This window comes from Symphalangus syndactylus, chromosome 19 (assembly GCF_028878055.3).
Source record: "Symphalangus syndactylus isolate Jambi chromosome 19, NHGRI_mSymSyn1-v2.1_pri, whole genome shotgun sequence".
NCBI classification, from domain to species: Eukaryota; Metazoa; Chordata; class Mammalia; order Primates; family Hylobatidae; genus Symphalangus; species Symphalangus syndactylus.
In genome coordinates this window covers 19711614-19721446 of record NC_072434.2, presented here as the reverse complement: position 1 = coordinate 19721446, position 9833 = coordinate 19711614, and the positions used below count along the sequence as shown (strand labels likewise).

The 9833-nt window shown below is 45.1% G+C and overlaps 1 pseudogene; it reads right to left on the bottom strand.

The window, feature by feature from the left end:
• Nucleotides 1-9298: 9298 nt before the first annotated feature.
• Nucleotides 9299-9392, bottom strand: LOC129459054 (uncharacterized; annotated as a pseudogene).
• Nucleotides 9393-9833: the final 441 nt, after the last annotated feature.

Here is a 9833-nt window from a genome sequence, read left to right as displayed (position 1 = left end):
CTTGTGTGGTGTAGAGAAGAGAAAATTCTCACGTTGTACATTTGTGTTTCCCTTTCAGATCCAAATCCTTTCTTTGTGTTTAATAGTATTTCTCCTCACTTGCACTCAGACAATCTACAGCATGTGGGTGGTATAAAAGAAAAATCTAGTTGTATGGCTGGGCCATTTCCAAGCAACCCCTCTTCCCTGGAAAGTAGCTCCTTACTTCCCTTCGTTTTGTTTGTTTGTTTTGAGACAGTTCTGTCACTCAGGCTGGAGTGCAGTGGTGCAATCTCAGCCATTGCAACCTCTGCCTCCTGGGCTCAAATAATTCTCCCACTTCTGCCTCTTGAGTAGCTGAGACTGCAGGCATGTGCCACCATGCCCAGCTGATTTTTGTATTTTTTGTAGGGATGGGGTTTTGCCATGTTGCCCAGGCTGGTCTCAAACTCCTGAGCTCAAGTGATCCCCCTGCCTCTGCCTCCCAAAGTGCTGGAATTACAGGCGTGAGCCACGGTGCCCAGCCTACTTTCACCTTTAATGAGGATTCTACTTTTCCTGTGAAGATGCTAGAAGTAACAGGGTTCTAGTCTGAACATTCCCTAGTCTAGCCAGATCTCCATCTTATGCATCTTGTTTTTGATAGTCCTTCATTTCATTCATTCATTCATTCATTCATTCATTCATTCATTTAGCAAGCATGTATTGTCAGTAAGTGCTAGGCACTGAACTTATTAAAAATGATTGAGACACAGCCTGTCTCACAGACCAGGGTTTGGTAAGCAGTGGGCCTGCCTTCCCAGGCTAAGGCAGGATTGTTGGCAATTCCCAGTAAAGGTGCTTTTGTCATCTCTGGGGCTGCCATTTGCTACCCACCATACTTGTCTTGTTAGACAAGAGCAGCTAGGACTCAGGTTCTATGCACTGGAGCTGAATGCCAATGCTACGGGTTAGCTAGAGAGCAGCTACTTCTGACAGCAAACACTGGAGTGAGAGCCAAAAGTTTGTTACCAATTTATAACTCCCTTTGGTTACATGCAAGGAAATAACAGTTTTTATCCTCCCTGACTTTCGAGTTCTTTCCATGAGATTTTTGACACAAGCCCAGAGTTTCCTACTGAGGGCAAGTACATTCCCAACCTGGTCTAGTTTTTTCTTGGCTGTAGGTGAGCTGTATTTATGTGTTTATTTATTTATTTATTTTCCTTTCTTTTTTGAGACGGAGTCTCACTCGTTCTTGTCGTCCAGGCTGGAGTGCAGTGGTACGATCTCGGCTCACTGCAACCTCCACCTTCCAGGTTCAGGTGATTCTCCTGCCTCAGCCTCTGGAGTAGCTGGGATTACAGGTGCCTGCCATCATGCCGGGCTAATTGTTGTACTTTTGGTAGAGACAGGGTTTCACCATGTTAGCCAGGATGGTCTCGAACTCCTGACCTGAGGTGATCCGCCCGCCTTGGCTTCCCAAAGTGCTGGGATTACAGGTGTGAGCCACCGCACCTGGCGGTGACCTGTATTTAAACTAAACTTTACACATGTTGCTTCATATACAGTGACAACTCCCCCAACTTCATTTCATACCTCCATGACCTTTATCAACAAACATACAGTTTTCCCTAGGTGTGCTATATTGGAGGTAGCCCACGGAGGCTGTGTGTGCTATGCCTGTGTTGAGTGAGGAAGGTAGGGGAGCATGGGATGGGGTTAGGGAAGGCCAGGTCATCTGTATCATAAATAGAATTTGGTTAAGACTCATTGTATCAAGGGGTTGTTACTGAAAGGAGTAGTCCCATTTTTATTTGTAGCTTCTGAAATAAATGTCCTAGACACTTGTTTAAAAAGACCTACTTTTTGGATGTAAGGACAGGGTTAGTTAGTGTTGAGGAATTTTTGCCCACCCTTTTTTGAGCGTTTGGTACAAAGTCAGCATCTAAGGACCTACTCTTTTGGATGTAAGGGCAGGGTTAGTTAGGGTTGAGGAATTTCTGCCCACCCTCTTTTGAGTGTTTGGTACAAAGTCGGCATCTATCTTCCTGATTTCTAAAAGGCCTTGCTCGTGAAGGATATTTCCTTGTTTAGTGGAAAGCCTGAAATTCAGGGAAGGTTGTCTGGAGACTGTGGGGACCTTTCACCCACTTCTGTGTCTTCAAGTCAGGGAAGCCACAGCATGACAGATTCACCTTGGGGCCACTCTTGGCTCTTGGTAAACTAGTAGTCCCTCAATTTACATGAGAGGGTTCTGTGATCAAGCAATGTGTTTTCTTTTTAGATCTGAACCAATTTCAGTAGAACTGGAGCATACCCCTTGGCTACCTGAGGGTACAGGGGCTCTGGCCTGAAATTGCTTGAAGAGTTGCAGTTGGTGGCTTTCATGTGTTCAGGGACTAGGCATTGGTTGGTCTGTTCTGCTTCCATCTTCTCCACTTGGTAAGCAGTGCCAGCTTCGGAGACCTGTGGTCAGTTAGCTGTTTTTGAATGATAATGCACCTCCCCAGAGAGTGTAGACAAGGCTCTGCATGCTGCAGATTAAGAGCCCATCCTGGATCCTGATAAGAAGTTCTGGGTCAGGGAGTCCTTGGTGCTGCAACAAACAAGTCCCAGGAGGAAGAAACCCACTTCTGTAGGCCTGACTCCTGTAAGGAGCCTTTGGTAAGGAAGGTGAGGACTCAGGTGTCCTGGCTTCCAGGCCAACACAGCCTCCCTGGCCCAACAAAGATTGGTGCAACAGAAAGAGTTCTGGACTGGGAGGAAGAATGTATGGGTTGTGGCCCTGGTACTTCTTAACTAGCTGTGTGAGTTTGGACAAGCTCCTCAGCTTTTCTGTCTTAAAAATTAGGGGGTTGGCTGGGTGCAGTGGTTCATGCCTGTAATCCCAGCACTTTGGGAGGCCGAGGCGGATGGATCACTTGAGGCCAAGAGCTCAAGACCAGCCTGGCCAACATGGCAAAACCCTGTCTCTACTAAAAATACAAAAATTAGTCAGGTGTAGTGGTGCGTGCCTGTAGTCCCAGCTACTCAGGAGGCTGAGGCAAGAGAATCACTTGAACCCGGGAGGCAGAGGTTGCAGTAGCCGAGATAGAGCCACTGCACTCCAGCCTGGGTGACAAAGCAAGACTCTGTCTCAAACAAACAAACAAACAAACAAACAACAACAACAAAAAACTGGGAATGTGGCTCATGCCTGTAATCTCAGCATTTTGGGAGGCCGAAGTGGGAGAATCACGAGGTCAGGAGTTCGAGACCAGCCTGGCCAACATGGTGAAACCCCGTCTCTACTAAAAATACAAAAAATTAACTGGGCATAGTGGCGGGTGCCTGTAATCCCAGCTACTTGAGGCAGGAGAATTGCTTGAACCTGGGAGGCCAAGGTTGCAGTGAGCCAAGATTGCGCCACTGCACTCACTCCAGCCCGGGCAACAGAGTGAGACTCCGTATAAAAAAAAAAAAAAAAATTGGAGTTTTGGATTAAATGACCTATGTTCTTTTCTTTGGCTATTTATTTATTTATTTATTTATTGAGACAAGGTTTCACTCTGTTGCCCAGGCTGGAGTATAGTGGTATGATCACAGCTCACTGCAGCCTTCATCTCCTAGGCTCAGGTGATCCCCCTGCCTTAGCTTCCCGAGTAGCTGGGACTACAGGTGTGAGCCACCACTCCTGGCTAATTTTTTGTTATTTTTCTTAAGAGATGGGGTCTTGCTATGTTGCCTGGGCCGGTCTCAAAGTCCTGGCCTCAAGCAATCCTCCTGCCTTAGCCTCCCAAACTGCTGGGATGACGGTTCTCGCCCAGCTTTTTTCAGCTTTTGATTCTAAATCATCCATCCCCATTATGCTGCCAATCACTGGGCGGGGGGGGCAAATTAGCACCATTATTATCATTATTTTCAATTAGTTGAACTGCAAGGTAAGGTAATTTGGGCTGAGAAATACAGTAATTAATAATATTTTGCTTGGGTCAGACTCCTGCCTGTTAAGGTTTCAGTTTGCAAACACCATGAAGCAGTACTACAGAGAGGTCAGGAGTTCAGGCTCTGGTGTTAGGCTGCCTAGGGAGGTTTAATCTCAGCTCTACCACCCACCTATCCACTGTGCAACCTGGTGGCTAGTGACTTTAACCAAGCCTCAATTTCTCCCTTTGTAAAATGGAATGAAGAATATAACCCACTTCAAAATGTTGTTACAAAGATTAAATGAGATCCATAATCTACTTATAATTGTCCTGGCACATTTAAGTACTTGATAAAAAGAGAATACTTGTTCTTTCTTTCTTTTTTCTTTTTCTTTTTTTTTTTTTGAAACAGAGTTTCATTCTTGTTGCTCAGGCTGGAGTGCAATGGCGTGATCTCCGGTCACTGCAACTTCCACCACCTTGGTTCAAGAGATTCTCCTGCCTCACATGGGCAAGGACTTCATGACTAAAACACCAAAAGCAATGGCAACAAAAGCCAAAATAGACAAATGGGATCTAATTAAACTAAAGAGCTTCTGCACAGCGAAAGAAACTACCATCAGAGTGAACAGGCAACCTACAGAATGGGAGAAAATTTTTGCAATCTACTCATCTGACAAAGGGCTAATATCCAGAATCTACAAAGAACTCAAACAAATTTACAAGAAAAAACCCAATCAAAAAGTGGGCAAAAGATATGAACAGACACTTCTCAAAAGAAGACATTTATGCAGCCAATAGACACATAAAAAAATGCTGATTATCACTGGTCATCAGAGAAATGCAAATCAAAACCACAATGAGATACCATCTCATGCCAGTTAAAATGGCAATCATAAAGTCAGGGAACAACAGATGCTGGAGAGGATGTGGAGAAATAGGAATGCTTTTGCACTGTTGGTGGGAGTGTAAATTAGTTCAGCCATTGTGGAAGACAGTGTGGCGATTCCTGAAGGATCTAGAACTAGAATTACCATTTGACCCAGCAATCCCACTACTGGGTATATACCCAAAGGATTATAAATCATGCTACTATAAAGACACATGCACATGTATGTTTATTGTGGCACTGTTCACAATAGCAAAGACTTGGAACCCACCCAAATGTCCATCAATGATAGACTGGATTAAGAAAATGTGGCACATATACACCATGGAATACTATGCAGCCATAAAAAAGGATGAATTCATGGAGAGACATGGATAAAGCTGGGAACTATCATTCTCAGCAAACTATCACATTCTCAGCAAACTATCACAAGGACAGAAAACCAAACACCGCATGTTCTCACTCATAGGTGGGAATTGAACAATGAGATCACTTGGACACAGGGTGGGGAACATTACACTCCGGGGCCTGTCAGGGGGTGGGGGGCTGGGGGAGGGATAGCTTTAGGAGAAATACCTAATGTAAAAGATGAGTTGATGGGTGCAGCAAACCAACATAGCACATGTATACTTATGTAACAAACCTGCACGTTGTGAACGTGTACCCTAGAACTTAAAGTATAATAATAAAAAAAACCTTAAAAAAAAAAGAGAGATTTTCCTGCCTCACCCTCCTGAATAGCTGGGATTACAGGTGCTGCAACTATGCCCAGCTAATTTTTATATTTTAAGTAGAGACGGGGTTTCACCATTTTGACCAGGCTGGAATTGAACTCCTGACCTCAGGACACCCGCCTCAGCCTCCCAAAGTGCTAGGATTACAGGCGTTAGCCACCATGCCCGGCCTGAGAATAGTTGCTCTAAATAGAAATTAACCTCATCTCCTTAAGGACTCTGAAGAGGGTCCTAAAGTGAAAGATCCTAAAATGAAGAAGAACACTGTGGCATACTTCTAACTGGAAGGAAATCATTATTAAAATCATAGCACCTACTAGTACCTTCAAGAATGGCTACAGCTGGCTGGGTGTGGTGGCTCACATCTGTAATCTTAGCACTTTGGGAGGCCGAGGCTGACGGATCACGAGGTCAGGAGGTCGAGACCAGCCTGATCAACATGGTGAAACCCTGTCTCTACTAAAAATACAAAAATTAGCTGGGTGGTGGCACGCACCTGTAATCCCAGCTACTCAGGAGGCTGAAGCGGGAGAATCGCTTGAACGTGGGAGGCGGAGGTTGCAGTGAGCTGAGACCGCACCAGTGCACTCCAGCCTGGACAACAGAGTGAGACTCCATCTCAAAAAAAAAAAAAAAAAAAAGAATGGCTACAGATAACACCATCCGAGCAGCCTGTGGCCTCTCCCCTACAAAGATGATTTTCAATCCTTTGTTTAAAAACATGCACAGGGCCAGGCATGGTGACTCATGCCTGTAATCCCAGCACTTTGGGATGCTGATGCGAGCGGATCACAAGGTCAGGAGTTTGAGACCAGCCTGGCCAAAATGGTGAAACCCCGTCTCTACTAAAAATACAAAAATTAGCCGGGCGTGGTGGCGCATGCCTATCATCCCCGCTACTCGGGAGGTGGAGGTTGCAGTGAGCTGAGATCATACCACTGCACTCCAGCCTGGGTAACAGAGCAAGACTCCGTCTCAAAAAAAAAAAAAAAAAAGAAAAGAAAAATTAAAAATTTAAAAAAACATGCACAGGCCAGGTGTGGTGGCTCACGCCTATAATCCCAGCATTTTGGGAGGCCATGGCAGGTGGATTACTTGAGCCCAGGAGTTTGAGATCAGCCTGGGCAACATAGTGAGACCACATCTCTATGAAAAATAAAAATAATAAAAATAAAAAACATGCACAGCCCAGGCTGTGGCAAAGAAAATATGCACAATCCAAAAGCCCTTCCTAGGGTCATATGTAGCCTACAGTAGGGACTCTAAAAGTACCTGCTGAATTAATGATTGATAACTGAGTGAACTCATGTCTGACCTCTGTCATTCTTGCAGAAATGTACGGTATCCTTGCTAGGCATCTGACCTCACTGGCGGGCCACAGGGCAACTTTGACCCATTGGCTCCACTGGTCTGCTTGTGGATTAATACCAAACTGGGCTACGTGCTCGTTTACACGCAAAGTGAGTGGGGAAAGTTTCCTAATAGCAGCTTTACTTACCTCCACTTGGCCCATCTGTGGAGTACACAGGTTCTCCCTTCCCAGAAGAGAAATAAATGGGGAAGCGCGAGAAGGGCAAGCCCGAGCTCTCTGGCTTTCTCTCCACACCACTTCTTTGCAGAGCTGGCAAGAAAAACGTTTGAGCTCAGTCTAAGAGGCTACCAGGGCCCTGGATAAGGATCTTATACAAACGAGTATGCCCTGGATATGCAGCCAGTCCCTTCCCCTGATGTGAGCCTGGTTCTCTGGGCCCCAGGAGCTCCAAGCCATTTTGTTCCCAGTGGCTCTGCCATTCTCCACCCTCATTCCTGTAAACAAGAATGAACCTTGATTCAACTCTTGTCCAGTAAACTGCACAGGCTGCCTAGAGCATATCAGATAAGAAGAGGTAATAGCTGGGTGAGTTTGGAGCAAGAGCTGCTTCACTTAACCTCACCATCAGGGAAGGGCCATTTAAAATTCAATGGGCACGGGAGCGAGGGTGGGACCAGGCAGTAGACAAGTGAGGCTGGCTGGACAAAAGCCATGGTAAACTTGAGGAGTGAGCTCAAACCTTGTCTGAAAAGAGCCCCTGTTCCTTAGCTGCAGTCCACTGCAATCATGAGGCCAGTGATTTCAGATATGGTAATTTTCAAGAGCAGCCTGAAATATAGATGTTTATTTGACATCTCCCTAAACTCTAATGATGGCAACTAATTTTTTGAAAGTGTTAAATGCTGTTTTTTTAAAGTACATATCTGCATGTCCTCTCAACTTGTGGCCTATGATGTACCTGGGGCCACCTGGGAATGGGATGTAGTGGTTTTCAACCCTACCCCCCAAGCTAGGAGTGAGTCTCTGCATTGAGGACCTCAGTGGAAGGCTGTCCCTACGGCCACAATCTCTAAGAAGGAGCATTCTGGCATATTCCTGATAGAAAAGAGGGCACACAAGGGGCCTCTTCACACCTAAAATTAGATAAAAAGCAGCTCTCCCTACCTTCAACTGGTGGTACCTGTTAAACTTGTGCTTGGGATGGCAGCCTCCAGGCCTTTGCTCAAGGAATGTCCTATCCACCTACTTTAGCCAGGTTCACTTACATTTTCAAGTTCACACTTTTCCAGTGTTCACTGTTCAGTGTTCACACTTTCAAGTTCACAGTTTTTCAGTGACATCTCCCCTTCACAGACTGGGCTACGTGGCCTTCCCCTGAGTTCCCATGATGTTCGGTTTTATAACCCTGAATTTATAGCTAGAATGTAGACCAGAGAACTTGCCTGAACAGTGTCTTGTACTTAGTAGGTATTAGTGAATACTGGTTGAACAAATGAATGTCAAAGTTGCCAAGAGTGGAGGCTAGAGGATGAAAGGAATTTAGATCGGGGTGGAAGAAAAAAATTAAGCCCATTCAACAATTTTGAGCTGGGACTCACTAGGAACCTGTGATTGCACCTTAAGAAAACTTGGTCCTTTGAATCTTGCAGGCTTTTAGGTCTTTAAGCACCTCTCATTGAAATGTAAATGTCACTTAGATGGGGGTGTTCACACTTTAAATCATAATGTGAGAGAGCGTTCATTATCAATTAACTCCCTAAATGGATTTACCCAAAAGGTAACCACCTGGAGAGAAGAAAGCTGGGCTGATGCCAGGAAAGGACTCTGGCCTTAGCAGCAGGAAAGGGAGAATAGATTCCACAGCTACTAAATGCTGATTTCTATCCAGAGAAATCCTTCCTGGTGTCTACTTTGGAGGCTGGCTGGGGGCTGATAGAAATGGCACTGGGGTAGGAGTTGTTAGGAAATAGGGGGCCTAGCTTCAGGGCTGACAGTAACTGTAATAGAAGTCTTTGATATCTTGAACAAGTCCCTTCTCCAGTCTGAGCCTCACTTTTCCCCTCCCTTCCTTCTTTCTTTCCTTCCTTCCTTCCTTCCTTCCTTCCTTCCTTCCTTCCTTCCTTCCTTCCTTCCTTCCTTTCTCTTTCTTTCTTACTGGAAAGTGTTTAGTTTATAAATCATCTCGTGAAAAATCCACAATGGCTGCAGTTAACATCATTGCACCACCTTTTCTCCTTCATGAGCCTCAGTTTTAGCATCTGTAAAATGAGTCACTTGTGGTAAATTATCTCTTATCATTCTATTTTTGTTTCCACATGGAACAGGAAAAAAAAAACCCTATTTCTTCTGTTCTATTACCTGCCGGCACATAATCCAGGTCTTGTCCTCGTAACATTCATACAACAGCCTCCTGCCCTCCCTGCCCTACCACCAGACTGACCATCATCCTAGGACAATGCAAACTCTATTTTCTTTTTTTCCCAATTTTTTTATTTATAAAAATACGGAATGCTTCACAAATTTGTGTGTCATCCTTGCGCAGGAGCCATGTATCTTTCCGATTTTAGTATATGTGCTGCCGAATCAAGCATGCAAACTCTATTTTCATCACGCCATTCCCTTCCTGCTGACTTTCTTTGCCATTCTGTATTCCTAAGATGGGAATCCCAGGCTCTCTCAGTCTTTGCAACCCCAAACTCCTTGTGCAGTAGCCCAATCAGGCCAGAACCCCTCACCAAATTCTCTCCTGCTCACCCTTCCTTGCAGCTCTGATGACATCTCCAAGTTTCTGTACTCTGCCAATTGACGTGGCACAAATCACTTTCTTCTAGGATGTGAGCGCCTACTATGTGCTGAACATTCACTATTGCCAGGGACTCTGCCTGGTGTCTTACACACAGTATCTCTACGGTTTTTTTAATGCAGTCTCTGAGATCTTACGACCTCAGATTCACAGATGAAGAAAGCAAGGCACCAGTAACTAGAAGAGGGCAGTGGTGGAAATGGGTTTAAAACCTACGTACTCCTGTCTC